We start from the raw sequence: 19,649 nt of genomic DNA on the forward strand, positions 1-19,649 counted from the left end.
TGATTTATAATGAGCCATAGGGAACAATTCAGATTTGTGTTTATTAAGTATAATTACCATGTAAGATCTGTGAGAGTTTTACACTGGATCTCATAAACATCTGAATCATTTTATTATTAATGTTTTGTGTAGCAGAAACCTAACCGAATTTAGTAAAATGCAATCAAATTAGACTTACTACAATTAATAAAACTGAACCATTTACAGCTTATCTTTAGCAACCAATAGCACATGTTAGCATGTTAAACGTAACTGTTTTGATTAACATTAAACACAAACAAGTCTCCAGCTTTTTGCATCTTGCTCAGAATTACACAAAATAACACATTTCAACATTTACTCTCCCTACAGTCGTGTAAAGCATGCTGGGAAAGGGAAACTCCTGGTCAGTTTTAGCAATGCGCTATGCTAATGCTAAATTATTAACATAGTCAGAATGCAAATGGAACAAGCTGTTGAAAAAACAAGTGAACATACATTATAGTAAGGAATGCTGTTCTTAGGACAAAGGTATAATTTATAAATATCAGATCGGGGCTTTAAGTTATATGCACTTTAAATTTAAATAAAGATATAAAATGATGAATTACAATATTGGTTGACCCAAAGCATTGGTTTAATGACTAGTTTGTATTTCATAATTATTTTATTGTTTCTGAAAACCCATTATAATAAGGTATTTATTGGAAAGTTCCGTTTTGACAACTTACCCACAGATTTCTTGTGCTGCTAGCTTAAAATAAATGATATCCCTCACTTTTTTTCTTAAAGTTTAATCTCATTTTATATAGTGTGTTGAAAAATGTGAGTGGTCCTCCACTGATACTGCTGTCCCAAACTGCTGACTATAGACCTAATGTGTACATAATTATCTCAAGTTTGCAAGGCTCAAAAATGTTGAGCGCACAATATTAGCACTGCTTAATGAAGAGATTATAGAATGGATTTGAGCATGAATGCAGTATTCGGGACACAGCAGATTTAGTAGAGCGGAGGCACAAAAAACTAAAATAGTTTATTACAGTTACAGTACGTGGTAAATGATTGTTTTATTCAATTCTACAATGCAAAGTAGAGACTTGTTGTTGTACATAATTTGTGGATGAAGTCTGCATAGTTTACATGGAATATAATCTGTCAAGATTTGTTGCGTTTGGTGATGTACAAGGTTACTTGTATGGAAACGCAAACTCAGTAGGATAGGATCCATTAAAACTGACTTAGCTTTTAAGTTCATTGCTTTGTTGGAATTTAAAATGCTGTCAAGTACCAGAAGAGCATAATTTAGCACTAACATCTGTGGATCCCTTGAGAGGTGCATTGAAAACACACACACGCGGCATTACACGTGGTGATTTTAGTTCTCTTTTGAAGGGCTGTCATGAAGCGGTACACTGGTAGTCACAGTTCAACATTGCGTGATATGCATGACTAAGCGCCGATGTCAAGAATGCTACGAACTAGCATGACTCAAATAAAAGATGCTCTCTGTGGAAAACATGAAGGAATTTGTTCAAGGGAATATAATATAACGTGAAATGCAATGAATTCTACTACCTTTGATGATAAGAACATTTAGAAACGTTAGCGCCATTAGCAGTAGTAGTTAGTCGATTAGCAGAGGCTGTTGGCCAAAGCTGTTTAGGTTGTTTTGATACTTTTATTAAGAGTTTACTTCCACCCACTTCAGGTCTCTTTTTGTTTCTCTACTGTGGTCTGTTTGCTTCATCAAGGTAAATACCCCAGTGAGTACTAGCGCTAGCTGTTTGTCACTATGTGACTCAGGGGAGAAGATGCCAGCTTCAATGTTTTATTCATTCGTCACTTTGTTTTTACTACTAAAACTTAACAATGCTCTGTGAAAATGCTTTTTTTTAGAAAGGCTTTATATCTCATCAATAGTGGTGCATAGGCTAGTTTGTCGTCATCCCATTAAAAAAAAAAAAAAACACTGGCGACCACATGAAATAGTTTGTGAACTGAATATATGACATTAGACCACACTTAAAACAAACTTAGGGCCCTATTTTAACGATCTGAGTGCATGGTCTGAAGCGCATTGCACAGATGTCCGAATCCACTTTTGCCAGATTACTGATGGAAAAACAGTCGCACACCAGCCGCATGATCTAGAGGGGTTGCCCCTATTCTCTTAATGAGTCATGGGTGTGTTTTGTGCATAACGTGCAATAAACCAATCAGAGTCTCATCTCCTATTCCCTTTAAAAGCCAGTTGCGCTTGCACCATGGCAGATTCACGATTTACGTGGCGGTATATGCGAGCGGAAAGACTGAACAATTCTCCAGATTTGTAATATTTCAAAAATATTTGTGTGCTGCTGCGCATCCCTGTGTGTGTAATAAGCCGAGTGCATGCGCGTTGTGCAATGTGCCAACAATGCGCCAAAACACACCTCAATTTCAGACCAGAACGCACACAGTATTATAAGTGCTATTAGAATATTTTATTTAGATGTCTAAGCATCAAAGGATTTTTTTCTTCTTCCTTATTGTTCTGCCCTAAAAGTGTATGGTAGTCAGAGTCTGTAAATCATAAAGATGCCAAATGCTTAAAGATGGAACTCGGAGCGGTTCGCACTCGGAACGGTTCGTGACTTGAATTTATGCGCTTCAATGGCAGCATCACTGCTGAAATTAATCTGCAGCAGTCAGGTGGTACAGTGCTCTTTTAAGTTAAGTTCATTTTTATTGTAATGTTATGCTGTGAGACATGAGATGAGACGTCTCTCATGATGCTTTTGTTTGCTCTGGCTGTTATTCGTTCATGTATTTTGAAGGAGGCGTGGCTTTGAAGATGATTTGAAGGAAGGGTGGGATCTCATGCTTTCAAAGCTAACTCGCTATTGCTAGCTGCGTTGAAAATTGCTTACCTTACCTTTAACAATACATGACATCCAAAGAGAACAGGGCATTTTGAGGACGCACACCAAGTTTTGTAAAATTTTGCTGATAGGGGGCGCTGTAATTTCCCAAATGTACAATCCATGAAGTTGAAAATTGATATGCATTTTCTCTGGTGGACATCTTAACATATACTCTAATATGATACATGGCCACATGCATCCAATCATATTTTAGCAGCTAATAACATCAAAAATGAATGATCTACTGTTACAAAAATGGATATACTTGTACATTTATATAATATGTGTACCGAGTTTATTTGTACACAAGATGCCTCTATATTAAGCAGCTTTGTTTGAACTAATAACTCTGCAACCGTGTGACAGAATTAAGGTTCTTATTTCTTTTGAATCCTTTCTTTAATCCTGAACAATAGTACATCTAAAATTTATGATTATCTAAAAACATCTCCCTTTCTAATTTGTTATAATAAAATAAAAAAAACAATTTTTTTTCGAACCTCTTTAGTTTTAGTCAATGATAACAACATCGAGGTTTCATAGGTAGAGCAAGTTGTCACATTTTGGTGAAAAATTATGAATGCACACATTTATTTCATTTGCAATAGCACGCACTAGCAATAATACCAGGAATGTGTTAAAAGTAAAGGGCAGGTTTCAAACCTACTTTTTTTTTCAGCACACCTATTAATAGCCACTTAATTTCTGTCCCCTTATCTTGGAAAAAACCCTGTCTCTGCTTCATATCCATCTTTCACCTCTCGTTCCCTATCATTTCTCTCTCTTGAGGAGAAAGTGGGGTAATACGAAGGGTGGGGAGGATTTCAGTACAGAACACGAGTATTTCTGAAGCAGCACCGCACGGGCCGTGTGCCATGTTCCCAGCCCAGCTGCCGGGATGCAGGGAGCACTAGAAGATGGATGAAAGGATTGACAGAAAATGACTGAGCGTGGCAAGGGAAAGATAAGCACCAGACGGAAGGATCTAGAAGTCAGACGGAGAGCAAAGCAGGTGAAACGTCTTTCAGCGGTCTGAAAGAACAGCCACAGCCTGGATGCACTGACACCAGCCAGAGAGTATCAGCGTAGGACTTAAACACAAAGATGAGCCGTGTCAGCCGTCGTGTGTTTTGTTAAAACTGTCTGCTGTCACAAATGATCGAAAGACACAGACAGAATCAAAACATCCTTTCTATGAAGCACAGCATTTGTTTGCAAATAAATCATGAAGCTTTCATGTCACATTTATGAAGGTTTTTATAAATGATGCACATGAGGCGTAGCTGCGTTGTAGTGCCGTAATACTCTTTTTCTTTTTTGTTGCAAAAAACTGTTGACGATAATGCATTTACAATGAAAGTCTTAGGATCTGTGGGACTTGCAATGTAAGTGCATTTCTGAAAACATGAATAACACATAAACACAGAATAAAACATAAAACATTTTATCTTGCAATTCTGCCATTTTTTTCTTGAAATTGCAATTCTGTGGGCCAGATTTACTAACAGCTTGTGCCAGCGCAAACCCTCTTTTGGCATTAAAAAACTACTGTCAGGTTTTACTAAAGACACCCAGTGATAAATTAGCGCTGAAAAGGCATGGACAAGTTTATTTTGTTTATTTATGCAAGGTGATTTACAAAGGTTTGCACTTGTCAATTTACTGGTGTTTGCGCCATTATTTACCTTAAACCAGACGTTAACGGGTAGATTGTGTTGGTCATTATGGAAATGATCCATCTGTGTGCTTTAATTTGAGCATCGTCAGTAGATCATGCACAGGACTGTCCACTCCCATCTGCGCTTTTATGGAATTGCGCTCTCACGCTACTTTGCCCGAATTTATATTGCAATTCTTACTTTTTTCATGAAATTGCAAGTACATATCTCTCACTTCGAACCTTTTCCCCAATTGCAAGTTTATATCGCTCAATTCTGACCTTTTTCTCGTAATTTCAAGTTTCGCACAATTTTTACGTTTTTCTTGCCATTCTGAGTTTACATCTTGCAATTTTGAGTTTATACTGTATCGAAACTCGCAATTGAGAGAAAAAAAAGTTATAATAGCTAGTTATAAACTTTTTTAAAGGTTTTTTTAAAAGTTTTTTTCTAAATTTGAAGAAATGCAGTCAAAATCGATTTTTCGATTAATCGGTTTTTAAAATCTGGTCGATTCAGAATCGATTCTCAAAGGCCACGAATCGATTTTTTTCCACATTTATTTCCGCTAACATTGAACATAAGAAAAACGTAAATCTAATTACTAGTCTTTTCCACTAAATGTCACCCATTTGCATTGTGTGATCTTACAAAGGAGCAAGAGGCGCACATTATTCATTCATTCAGTGTTTAAATGGAGGCTTCCAGTGCGTTGTGGAATGGCGAGGTGAAATGCTGTAGTAATACTAAAAATCTGCGGAACCATTTGATGTGACAACACACACACAGCTGAGCAAACACGCGAATGCTTGCCTTGCATTAGAATCAAACTTGAGTAGTCACTTAAGCACATACATTAGCCATTATCGACATATTAAAATTATAGTCCATATACAGCGCAGGATCAATAATTCAAACCCTAATAGCTTATAAACAGATTTCCTCAAATAATAGTGAGTTCACAGTCAACTTAAGTCAGCACGTTAGGTATTGTTGTCCGTTACCACGGCAACTACTCAGGAATTAACCATTCCATTGACTGTAAAATATAATGAATGCGTTTCTCATGTATGAAAAGTAAATTCACACATGACGAGCAGCAAAAAAAAATCATCCAATATCCTTTTTATTTTTTAGAATAAATATATCAAACATCCATAAAATACTTCTCAGATATTTTTTTTTAGAATAAAGTTGCATCAAAATTGTATTTAACAATTGTATGTATTTGAAATATAGAGATGCATTCTGTTTTAATGTACTCAGGTGTACCTAAAATAAAAAGTTTAACATACAGGTTTGTGGCTCTTCATTTCTTTTTAATTACCCATTTATGTTCACTGTTCTTTTTTTTTTATAAATACATAGTATTTGTATTAAATCTATATTCATTTGAGTTGAATCGGGAATCCAAAATCGAATCGAAAATCGAATCGAAATCGAATCGATTTGAGGCCTTGTGAATCGAAATCGAATCGAATTGGAACATCTGAATCGATAACCAGCCCTACAACTAATCAATAATGAAATTCGTTGTTGATTTGCCTAACTCTTTTTTCTTCCTCATACAGATGCTATCAGTAGAGTTCAACTGGTACTTAGCCTGGAATATATTTTTTAACTGCTACATAAAATATTGGAGGGAATTTTAATGAATGAGAATCTAAAGTGCTTTATTTGTCAGTTGACTGCTGAGAGCTTCTAATGCAAATACCAATCAGTCAACCAATTAATCAGGAGTGCTGCATTTGGATTTGCATTCATTTAAATAAACTCCACCGCTGTCTCCATTCAAATATGTTTCTTATAAGGTTGTTTACATTCAAGGGTTCCTGTCCACACCATGTCTTGTTTTCTGTGAGATAAGTGCTTTTCTGTTGCCTCAGTCCCGTTTCTTTTCATTTCATGTTCGAATGTAAGTACAGGTCTGAGAAAAGTAGATAAGTGTGTTCTTCTTATGCTTACGAGGGATTTATGTGGGAGAGGAAGTCTAGTTCAGACATACGGTATAGGGAGGTACAGAAATATCTATATATAAACAAGTGGGCTACCCGTGAAAGCAATCGTACATGTGCACAAGAGATTTTGTGGGCGTCTGGAGGAGACTCTGCTGAATTTCAAATTTGTAATCCAAAATAGTCCATTTTAATTGTATTTTGTTATGAATAGTTTACTGAATAGTGGGAACCGCACATGCCAGGCTTTAGGTTTGCGGCTCCTTTTAATATCTAAATCATTCTGTTTTGAGTCATTGATTAATGGCATGAATGTCTAAGGTCCATGATGTCTATTGATTTAAAATACTTGCCGACATACAATCCTTGTAAAAAGGACCTTGTTTCCTTTTTAATGCATTTTCCTGGTCTTTTTGGGAATGTTTCATAAGTCAAAATGTCATGACTTGCTTCACATCTTTCTTAATGTTATGCAGGCTATTGGATAATAACCAATACCCAAACAGGCTTGTTTTATTATTCAGGTCCGACTCCGTTCTGATATATTTCTGATTCATCTGATAGATGAAATCAAATCGTATCGGGTTTTTTTGGCAGTTTGACACGCGATCTGAATCATGAATTAATACACTGATTCATAACCATTGAATCAGTGTGTTGATTAAAAGCTGTAGTCCGTAACTTTCCGCGCGCTATAGCAGTTAATTAACAGAACTGCATGCGCCTTGCATAAGAACATTGAAGCCGGAGCTACTTCTTTTATGTCTATGGCGAGTCACGCAGGGGCTGTGCTCCTCCGCAGCGGTACCAGTCTGGTCTGAAATAGTCCCCATATAAACATTTATCATAAGTGTACCAAAATGATTCAGGGTAAGAAAAAAACAGTTTGGAAAATTGATTCATGTTGTACATTCTCATTATATAATTTTGGTAAATCTTGAACACAAAAAAAGTTTTTTTTAGGCTGCTTTAAAGGGATAGTTCCTTCCTCATCCCCAAATGAAGATTTTTAACTCCAACCGTTGCACACTGTCAGTCGTATAATGCATGTGAATGTTAGCAAAATCTATGAGAGGGGAAAAAAACAACAACATGCTCAGACAAATCCATATTACACTCTGCCGCTCATGACGACGCAATGATGTCCTAAGACATGAAACGATCGGTTTGTGCGAGAAACCGAATAGTATTTATATAATTGTTACCTCTAGTACACCATTATGTCCAACAGCCTTGAGTGAGCGATGACTTCTGCTGCGTGACGTCTGTGCACGATCTGGCGTAGTTTACATAGGCGCTGGAATGATCACGCGCTCAAGGCTGTTGGACATAGTCACATGGTTTCATTTGGATTTGTCTGTGCATTTTTGTTTTTTTCCTCTCATAGATTGTGTTACCCATTGACATGCATTATACGACTGATAGACTGCAATGGTTGGAGTTAAAAATCTTAATTTGTGTCCTACTGAACAGCTTTTGCCATGTCACTGAAATGTTTGGCCTCCGAATTTAGACTTCGAAGGGTGCAGCCTCTGAATTGGGATGCAGCTCATGTGTACCTGTTAAGAAACGTGCTGATATGGCTTTCCAAAATGTGCCAACACAGTATAAGTGCTTTTTTTTGTTCTGGAAACACTCTTATCAAGGTCGCCTTGACGGATATAATAGTCAACACCATTAACATCTTATTGGTATAATTCAGTATTTTGTGTTAATGTGCATATGGCTCTTGGTAATGGGACACCGTCCCATGATGCCTTACGGATTGATTGAAGTAAATGTAGGTGTTGAATGTATTATGTTAATGTATCTATAAATGTGCTCCCAGGTTTCTCATATTAAAAGCACAGTGGTGTCCTCTACTCCCTGCAGTGACATTGTTATGAGCAAAACCTTCTTGACTTACCATAAACCGCTGACGAAAAAGAGGGTAGAACAGTTTGCGCTTGTAGACACCGTTTATATTTCCATCAATAATTCATTCGCTCAAATCATATTGTAATATTAATGCCAAGATTTATGCCCAGATTGGGAGTTGGCTTCTACTTGTGTAACGTCTGCGTGTTCTCTGTGTGTGCCTGTGCCCTGAACACTTGTCAAAACAGAAACGTTCATTGTGAACTCCAGCTTTACAGACTTAAGTTCCTAGTTTCTTGGCCACTTTAAGTCAAGAAATAGATCAACTTCAAAAGGAAAATCTCTATTAAAACTATGTCTGGGTTGAGGCTTACAGCCTTGGGAACGTCCTTGCCCCAGGTGACATAAGAGACTAGAGAGTCTGACTTTATCCTGCAAATCTCTCCTGACAGAGTCCTGGCCTTGTGTTTGGTGATCGAGGGACTTGTCGAAAAAATAACCCCAAGAAAGACTGGATATAACCTCTGGATACACAGATTTAAATGATTATGTGGTGAAGTAAATAATACAGAAAAAAACAACTGTAATTTCTACATGAAAAGTTTGTTGAAATGAAACGAAATAGATTTTGATTGATTTGTCGCTGTTTTCAAGCTGTATTTACACAGTTTTATCATTGCTTTTGTTTAGTGACTTGCCATTTTGTGACATTTGGAATTCATTTTCTACTCAAAATGACACATTCATCAAAAACGATCCATCGAATGTTACCGTCATTGTGTATTGTGTACTAAGTATTGAGGTCTCTGTGTTCAGGTGCTGGGTTATTACGTAGATATGCAGACAAAATACACACAAAATAGTAAAACACACTTTAAAAGCGTGGTTTAATTCAGTGTTATATAGTTTGAGTAAAAAGTATTTCAAAGGAAACTTCAACTAAGTAGAAATGACTAAACATTTTACTGGCCAAGTTAAGGTCACTTCTTTTCTTTGTTGATTTTACTTAATTAGCAAAGTTTACTTAATTCCATGCGAAATGTATCTGTGCAAAAACTTAAAAAAAAAAAAAAGAAGAAAAAAATCAGTGTAGTCCAGTATACAGTTCCTCCTCAAGCTGAAAATTTGGTTTCTTATAATAATAATAATAATAATAATGTTTTGTATTTTTCACATTATTTACACACACTTTACACTCTTTATTTGCAAAAGAAATTAGAAATAGAATGAAACCATTTGATTAGTGAGCTACAATCATGCAAATAATAATGTTAAATATTATTGGTGTTATTGCTATTTAAAATAATGCTTCTGTTTTGCATTTTTCAAAATTTGTGCACATTTTCATTACACATTTGTAAAATAAATGAATAGAAAACATTACATAATTAATTAGTGACAATTTATCAAATATTCACATATGAAATGCGTCTAAATCTTTTAAAGATATTAATAATGTTTATTAATGTCTGTCTAATTATTTTAATTATGAAAATGCTTCTATTTTGCTTTTTTAACTATTTTAATTAAATTGAATGCACTACATTTTAGTTTGATACTAAATTGTATTTATGCAGTAGTTATAATCTATTTTTGTTCAATTAATGTCTGTTATTAATGTCTATGTATAATAATTTAAATGATGATTTTTTTATTTAAATTAAATGAATGCACTATATTTAGTTCGATAGGCAATTATATTTATGCAGTAGTCAAAATTTATTTACCACTTTTTGAGCATAGACAATAAACTTAAACATCTATAACTTTTTTTACGCTTTTCTTTTAAGATTTGTTTATTTAAACTGCCATAAATCTTTCTATAACGTTTCAGGTTATTTTTATGAGAAAAACACACATTCTATTCTCAATATATATATATATATATATATATATATATATAGATATAGAGATAGATAGATAGATAGATAGATAGATAGATAGATAGATAGATAGATAGATAGATAGATAGATAGATAGATAGATAGATAGATAGATAGATAGATAGATAGATAGATAGATATGGATATAGATTCATTGCACACCAACTGAAATATTTCAGGTCTTTTATTGTTTTAATACTGATGATTTTGGCATACAGTTAATGAAAACCCAAAAATCTTAAATTAATCTAAAAAAAAATAGCATATCATGAAAAGGTTCTCTAAACGAGCTATTAACCTAATCATCTGAATCAACTAATTAACTCTAAACACCTGCAAAAGATTCCTGAGGCTTTTAAAAAATCCCAGCCTGGTTCATTACTCAAAACCGCAATCATGGGTAAGACTGCCGACCTGACTGCTGTCCAGAAGGCCATCATTGACACCCTCAAGCGAGAGGGTAAGACACAGAAAGAAATTTCTGAACGAATAGGCTGTTCCCAGAGTGCTGTATCAAGGCACCTCAGTGGGAAGTCTGTGGGAAGGAAAAAGTGTGGCAAAAAACGCTGCACACCGAGAAGAGGTGACCGGACCCTGAGGAAGATTGTGGAGAAGGACCGATTCCAGACCTTGGGGGACCTGCGGAAGCAGTGGACTGAGTCTGGAGTAGAAACATCCAGAGCCACAGTGCACAGGCGTGTGCAGGAAATGGGCTACAGGTGCCACATTCCACAGGTCAAGCCACTTTTGAACTAGAAACAGCAGCAGAAGCGCCTGACCTGGGCTACAGAGAAGCAGCACTCCACTGTTGCTCAAATTTTGCATGTCATTCGGAAATCAAGGTGTCAGAGTCTGGAGGAAGACTGGGGAGAAGGAAATGCCAAAATGCCTGAAGTCCAGTGTCAAGTACCCACAGTCAGTGATGGTCTGGGGTGCCATGTCAGCTGCTGGTGTTGGTCCACTGTGTTTTATCAAGGGCAGGGTCAATGCAGCTAGCTATCAGGAGATTTTGGAGCACTTCATGCTTCCATCTGCTGAAAAGCTTTATGGAGATGAAGATTTTGTTTTTCAGCACAAACTGGCACCTGCTCACAGTGCCAAAACCACTGGTAAATGGTTTACTGACCATGTTATTACTGTGCTCAATTGCCCTGCCAACTCTCCTGACCTGAACCCCATAGAGAATCTGTGGGATATTGTGAAGAGAAAGTTGAGAGACGCAAGACCCAACACTCTGGATGAGCTTAAGGCCGCTATCGACGCATCCTGGACCTCCATAACACCTCAGCAGTGCCACAGGCTGATCGCCTCCATGCCACGCCGCATTGAGCAGTCATTTCTGCAAAAGGATTGAGTATTGAGTGCATAAGTGAACATAATTATTTGAAGGTTGACTTTTTGTTTGTATTAAAAACACTTTTCTTTTATTGGTCTGATGAAATATGCTAATTTTTTGAGATTTTGGGTTTTCATGAGCTGTATGCCAAAATCATCAGTATTAAAACAATAAAAGACCTGAAATATTTCAGTTGGTGTCCAATGAATCTAAAATATATGAAAGTTTAATTTTTATCATTACATTATGGAAAATAATGAACTTTATCACAATATGCTAATTTTTTGAGAAGGACCTGTATATTATTATTATTATTATTATTATTTATTTTTTTAATTTTTCCTTAACATGTTTTACTGAGAGAAAATCAAAGAAATAAATAAAAAAAGGTGTGTTCCAAAAAATTAGCTTTCAGTAAGATTTTTTGTAAAAAATTTGCCGGACTACCAAATCTTTCCACTAGATAAACTTTTTCTCATTTATTTCCAATGCAATCATTAATCATTTTTACCTGTGAGGAGTACAAGTGTGACTATTTTTTTCAGGGCCATTTAACTTTTTGCAGTCAAAAGTGACCAAAGACCATCAGAGGGTTAAAATGAATATTTTCTAATACGATCAGTTGACTTGCTTTGACTTGTACCTTGCAACAGCAGAATAAAGTCTAGATTCACACATATATATTTTTATTTTATTTACATATATAGGCTATGTCTTTAAAACAAAAAAAAAAGCAATGCAATTTTTTATATTTTTGAATTCAGTGTCATTCCTATATCACACTGATGGACTGGCACACGGAGGCTTCAGCCATCTGTATATCAGCACTGCCAGACATCAACTCTTCATTGCTTTAAAACGGAGGCCAGAATTACTCAGCCTTATCTGTCACCGTGTATCTGATTTTTTTTTTGCCTGAATTTATCATAGTTCCCCTTTTGTTGTAATAGTTTTGAGCTACTGTGCTCAAAATGTAGCTATAGTTGTTCTTTTTCATCAAGCAAGCAACAACAGCTTATACAATCAAATCATACAGGTCTGTTCTCAAATCCGCGTCCAAATGAAAGCGCAAAAGTCAGTCTGCATTAGCGTTTCCATTTTAAGAAGAGTAGCTCTGCTCATGTATTGGAGCAGCTGTGAAATATGAGTGCACATAACATGAAGTGTGTGCTTGTTTTTATTAGGAAGTAGAATGATGTATAGTGTTATTATGTGAAGGGATGCATGCAAGTGGATCTGTATTATGACTGTGGTACCTTGGAAAACATGACTTTAGTCATCGTTTTCATGATGAGGAGGATTATTTTGCTCAGAAAAAGCAAGAATGAATTGAATTTGGCAAATGCTTTCTTTTTATTTCTTGTGTCTGTTATCAAGGTTGATGGTTTTTAGTTACATTATCTGAGTTTGATTGCTAAAATGAAGGTCAGATGGTGGATCCTATCACCGAAACATGATTTTTGCTGGTGAGTTTGAAAATGGTCGTTTTATATCCCAGCATGAAATATTTAAACAATGTCCATCAGCCATTGTTTGTTCAGTCTTCTTGGACATCCTTCATTTTTCAGACCCTTAAAATGTCATCAATTATTTAAATGGTTACGCAGTGCATAAATATCAGCCTTCATGTTGTTTTTCTTTTAGTTTCTGAAGGATGTCAAAGGAAAAAAAATAATTGGTGTAAAAAAAATTGGAAATACACACAAAAAAATATGACTAATAAGTTATGACACATTTTTACATATAATTAACTCGTCAAAATTAGTTAAGCAATGTTTAACCTTTTTTAAGTTATATAAGATTCAACTTATTGACTGACAAAAGTCAGTTTAATGTAACTTTAGTTGAAATTGACTTAAACATCCTTTTTTACAGTGTATATCAGTGCAAAAAATGTATTTACTGAAATATAAAACAAGTTTGATAAAATACGAAACTAATAATACGTTTAAGTTGTCGAAAAGATTGTGAATACGTTTATAAAAATGGAAATAGCACATAACAACATGACTACAAATGCAACTACAATTAAAAAAAGTCAATTAAAGCAAATTCATAATATTAATACAACTATAATAGTATATAAATAATACAAATATAATATACAAGTTAGTTTACAGCTCCTTCATAAATTTAATACATTTATTTATTCATCATTTTGTAAAACTACAGTTTAAAAAAATCTTACTGTAATTTTGGGAGCACTTTATTTTACAGACCTGTTCCCCATGTACATATGATGTATTTATTACAGTAATTACAATAACTGGGTAATAATAACTAGTACTAACCCTGAACCTAAACCTAACCTTAACCCCTGTAGTTACCTTTTAGTTATTACTATATAATTTCACTTATGGTAACATAAAGTTAAATCATATTTTTGTACAAAAACAACAACAACAAACAAAAAAAACATGCATCTGACCACTTTCCAACTCATTAAAACAAACTTCCAAGGAGGACTTGAATGCAACATACCGGTATGCTGTAAATGCACTGAACGTTTTCAGTCGAATGGTCTTTTAATTCATTCGTTTAGACTTCTGACTGTCTGTGATAACATTATAATTATAATAACATTTTCAAAATCACAATAACCACCCCTGTAATATGCAGCTTTAGGTGAAGGTAAAAACGCTACCATCTGTTTTGAAGGGAACAGATATGACACCGCTAATCGCTGTTAATCAGTCTTGACATCTCATTGACATAAATTGACATTTTAATGCTAGAGATTTATCACATCGGTCCTTGCCTGCAGCTGTCAAGGTTATAGCTGTAAATAAATGGTGAAGGCAATGAGTGAAATAACATGAATGTGTTTAGGTTATATTATCCAAAAACGCATCATTGCGTTATATGCAGTAACATTAGCTGTAAATTGGATTTCTCAGGTGAATCATGGGAATAAGGGAGGTATTGATAACTCACTGAAGTTTTGATTTGCCTAGCTAGAGACATCTTACAGTCAGGCTTTGGTTTTTGATAGATTTGTTTTTAATGACATGCATAGCGCAGTGTTCATTTGCCAGATCTTAACCTGGCACACATACATGTAGTTTTTGGCAGTGATTATTTCTCTTTGAATTGATTACTGTATTGTTGCAGATGTCTGTGTCCATGGGCCCATCTCTTTCATTTCATAGCCACCTTTGCACAGATGCCGTCACATCCATGCCATATATTTAATTCAGTTTTACATAAAAAAGTGTTTCAATTGTCATTGAACAAAGATGAAACACCTGTTTAGTGCCAATGTTGAAAACACTTGTTAGCTTGGTTGAATACTAATACGCTAGCTGTTTGCCGCCAGGCTCTCACTAACCTCCCCCTGAACTGTGCTCATTTTTTCTCTAATCTTGGCGTCTCACATTGGCTCACTGCTGTAATCACCTCGTTCAGAACGATGGTGCTGCTTGAACGGCCCGGCTTACAGGGTCATTAGAACCAGGTAAATTATTCATTGCAAAATGTGCCATCAAAGTGGAGCGTTAAGCACAGTGTTTCAGTCCTGCCAAGAGGCACAGGCATGTCTTAATATCCTCCCTTATTAAAATCTTAAACTTTTACAGTCTAAGGCAAAGGTTGATGTTGTTCATGACTTGTTAAATTGTTTTATTGATTCAAATTGATTCCAGTTCATTACATATGCTTATTAATCAAATAGTCACATATTAAGATATGTTGTAATGTATCAAATGGCATATATATGTGCACAATCATATATTTCCATAAATATCTTTTTTTATGATTCATGTTTCTGCATGAATTAAACTCCGTAATGCATAATTTAGAATTACACTATATTGCCAAAAGTTGTATGTACATGAACTTTAATGAAATTTCATTTTTAATCCGTAGGGTTTAATATGGAGTTTTGCAGCTATAACAGCTTCAACTCTTCTGGGGAGGCTTTCCACAAGGTTTAGGAGTGTGTTTATGGGAATTTTTGACCATTCTTCTAGAAGCACATTTGTGAGGTCAGGCACTGACACATCCCAAAAGATGTTCTATTGGGTTGAGGTCAGGACTCTGTGCAGGCCAGTCAAGTTCCTCCACACACAACTCTCTCATCCATGTCTTTATGGACCTTGCTTTGTGCACTGGTGCGCAGTCATGTTGTAATAGGAAGGGGCCATCCCCAAACTGATCCCACAAAGTTGGGAGCATAAAAATTGTCCAAATTGTCTTGGTCTGTTATGTGGTCTACCTCTTCGTGGCTGAGTTGCTGTTGTTCCCAGTTGCTTCCACTTTGTTGTATCACTAACAGTTGACCGTGGAATGTATAGTAGTGAGAAATTTTATGAATGGATTTATTGCACAGGTGGCAACCTATCATGGTACCATACTTGAATTCACTGAGCTCCTTGGAGCAACCCATTCTTTCACAAATGTTTGTAGAAGCCAAGTCAACATCTCAGACTCGTAGTTGTGCTCCTCAAATCATTTTAGATGGTTTGAGGAGATGGCCAGCCTTCGCTCCCTGCATGCATCAATGAGCCTTGCCTGCTCATTATATTAATATTAGTATTATTGGTATTATTTTTTACATAGACCATTAACAATGTTTTGACCCCTCTATCTGCCTGGTCTTACAATATATTGTGGCCTGGTTTACATAAAAAAATAAAAAAATAAAAATAAAAAAACAGTATGTTGTGTCAATTAGGTACTTTTTTTATTTTTTTTATTGACATGGCAAATTGTAGCAAAAATACAGTTTTTAACTGAATACACAAATACCACTTGACATTGAACATTATATAGATGTAATGAAGACCAAGTTCCAATGAAATATCTTCACAATCCTCTATGATTTCTTTACATTCACTATTATGTGTATTCTGAGTGACAGTTTCTCTCTGCAGATGATGAGATTGTGGGATGTGACAGCATCTGAAATACGCATTGAGTTTAGAGTTACAGTGAGTCTCTTCCACTTGTTTATGTAAAAACAATTGCTTCTAAAGGCCATAAATTAGCGAAAATGGACAGTATGTGATTCTTTTACAATGTTAAAAGGAAAAGGTGATATAAAGGAATAGCTTTTTGATGATGTTTTTTGTGACCGGGTATGTGGATACAAAAGTTACACAATATGGATCATAATTTCAATATCTTTATTACTTACTTAGTGGAGAGAACAAGTAGCGTATCCTTAACTGAACAGAGCTGCTCACACTTGCATGTTCTGTAGTTAAACTATAAAGAGAATAAGACATGAATGGTATAGGGAAAAACAGTTAATATTTGAAAGTTTGGAAATGTAGTCTTTGTAGTTGTATAACTTATCTCCAGAAAATCAGTATTGAGGTGGCTTGGACAGTTACAGATTTGAAAAAGAAAAAGGCAGGGGAAAAACGCCTAAACTCTATCACAAAGAAATATTTTAGCATATAAAGGGCTTGACAAGACGTTAAAGTTCTAAGTAAAGAACCTTTAAAGAACCATCTTTTTTTAGAGTGTATGCATATTGAATAATGCAGAAATATGAGTTTTGTTTTGTTACCAACATTTTTTATGTTTGTGCTGCACAGAAAAAAAAGAAAGTCATAAAGGTTGGAGTGACATTAGGATAAGTGATGACAATGAACTGGATGATTTGGATCTCCCTTTAACTTTCAGTGTCTTGTAAGGAAAAAAGCCTTATAATGGAGATGTATAGTAATCAAACCAGGTGGAGCTTAAAATTGATGTATCAGGTTCACCGTATTAGCCAATTAATAAAGTTATTTTCAGTCGCATGATCATGGCGTGACCATATGGAAATAAGGACATAAACGCTGTGATAGGTGAGATAATCAAGATTAATTGAACTAATGTTCCTGAAGAACTATCCCATTTGCTAATTTTCTCAGTTGCTGAGCACATCACTTAATTAAGAGGTAATTCGTCTTCCTGTACACACACAGCATGTCATACCTTGTATTAATTGCGACGTTATGTGGGTGGAAATTAATGGAGTGTGAATTGATTTTCTTGATGGGGCAAATGCTAGTCTATCGTATCCTTATTCTAGATGAAAGTTATGGTTGATTAAATGTGTCTCAAGTTGAAGGTCTTTCATGATACAGATGTACACTGTAACTTTTTTTTGACATTGCTTGCCCTTCAAGTGTGAACTGCAAGTGTTCACATATCCGTAATGTTCACCCTGTCTCATCAGGCTCATGGTGAAATAAAGAGACCAGATGCAGCACATTCCTGCTGACCTATTCGGTACCTACCGCTATAATGCCGCATAATTTAGCTCTTCTGTAGGTGACAAATGGCCCAACTCTAAAAGCCCCTGTGTTGGGTGCTAAAACCCCCTGTGATATATGACCATGCAAGTCTGATAAATCCCCCACATCATTCGTTCTGTGACGGCAATTCATCACCTGTGGGAGTTTAGCATTGGAATTCCTATTGGATTTTTAATGAAAGAGAAGATAATGTGACTTAAAGTCAATGAGTTTTATGAATTTTCCCCCCAAACCCCACCCACACACAGAAAAACTCCCTCTTCATTTTCCACTTTTTTTTCTCATATTTCACCTCCCCAGGCACATGCAATTTATTGGGCAGCCACCGTAATTGTGTTTATATATTTATATATATATATACATTAACTTTTTCACTAAGCAGCCAATTTAGCTGCTACATTTTTAAGTTACGAGCCATTCAGAACTTCTACTAGCCAAAACAAAAATATCAACAATAAACCAGATTTTCAAGTCACATCTCAGATTTAAATATCATTAATTATTAAATCTGATTATGAATCATCGTATTACTTTCAATTTTAGGACAGTCAATCACTGTTTGCGGATACCATTCAAATAAAATGAAATTCTCTGTGGCTTCAATTGCCATGAGTTTACCTGCTGATCGCACACCGGTCACGTCACTCTGTACTCGCGTCCTTAAGTTTAAGGTTACAGTCCAAAACAGTAAATCTAATCACAATACAGGCAAAAGTTTAATGGCAGCAATGATTTTGAATTAGGGTATTTGAAGAAACTGAACAAAGAGAAAGTGTGATCTATATTATCTCTCTATATGAAGCATATTTATTCAAGCCACAAAACAAACCTGTTACTGAAAAGTGCACACTACACAATCTTCCAGGGTGAAGTCAGTACATACAATGATTTAAGACAAATATATGTATGAGACGATGTACTGCAGCATGATTTTGAACATCCGTAATCTTAGTTTGGTGCCGCCGGTCTGCATAGTCTTGTGTACGGTCATAGAAAACAATGTGTTCGAATTTTAAAGATGTTGCGCTGCGTGGGATTTCTCAGTGTGCGACTCTCTTTACGCATTGTTTTGCTAATGTTTGAGGCTTCTTTTAGGGTAAGGGCTCTGATAGTGATGTCATGCAGAGTGATAGAACCATAGACTGTAAAAAAAAAATATGGACGTAGTATCTGTGACATTACCCATAGGGTTCTGAAGTGCAGTTTTGAGGCCTCAAAGTCGACCGTTGCCATCTTGTCAGAGCGCCATCGCGCGTCACTACCGAATAACAGAAAATGGGCAAAAGAGGCAGGAGGTGGCTGGAGATGAGGTGACGTGATGACTTACAGACAGCGGACAAACGGCTATCAACCTGTCAATCAAAGTGGCCACGCCCTTAATTATGCAGAAATTTAAGGATTTATATAATGTGAACGAATGAGTTATAAAAGAAAATCACCCCCTTATAGTTGTCATGAAGGGCCAAACTAGCCATATAGACCAAAACCACTGTAGGCTGTAAAAAAATAAAAATAAAATTCTGTTGTAAAGTTGGGCATTTTAACATAGGGCTCAATGAGATTCTGCTCCCTTCTGGAGTCTGTCCCTAGCGGCCAGTTGATGAATTGCAGTTTAAGTCACTTCCGTACAGAGGTGGACAAAGTACACAACTCTATTACTTGAGTAAAAGTACTACTGGTCAAATATTACTCCGTTACAAGTGAAAGTTGTAAAAACAGATTTTTACTCAAGTAAAAGTACAGAAGTATTTGTTTTCAAAAGTACTTAAGTATCAAAGTAAATTTCCTTTTTTATGCCAATGCATTATTTTATTATTGTTGTATAAA

At 35.6% G+C, this 19,649-nt stretch overlaps 1 protein-coding gene across 1 annotated transcript in view; it reads left to right on the top strand.

Moving 5' to 3' along the window:
* The window catches only part of immp2l (inner mitochondrial membrane peptidase subunit 2), a 122,835-nt gene that overhangs the window by 76,739 nt on the left and 26,447 nt on the right, over positions 1-19,649 (top strand). The gene's annotated exons all lie outside the window — the stretch shown is intronic.

The sequence above is a fragment of the Pseudorasbora parva genome, chromosome 25, assembly GCF_024679245.1.
Source record: "Pseudorasbora parva isolate DD20220531a chromosome 25, ASM2467924v1, whole genome shotgun sequence".
Taxonomy (NCBI): Eukaryota; Metazoa; Chordata; class Actinopteri; order Cypriniformes; family Gobionidae; genus Pseudorasbora; species Pseudorasbora parva.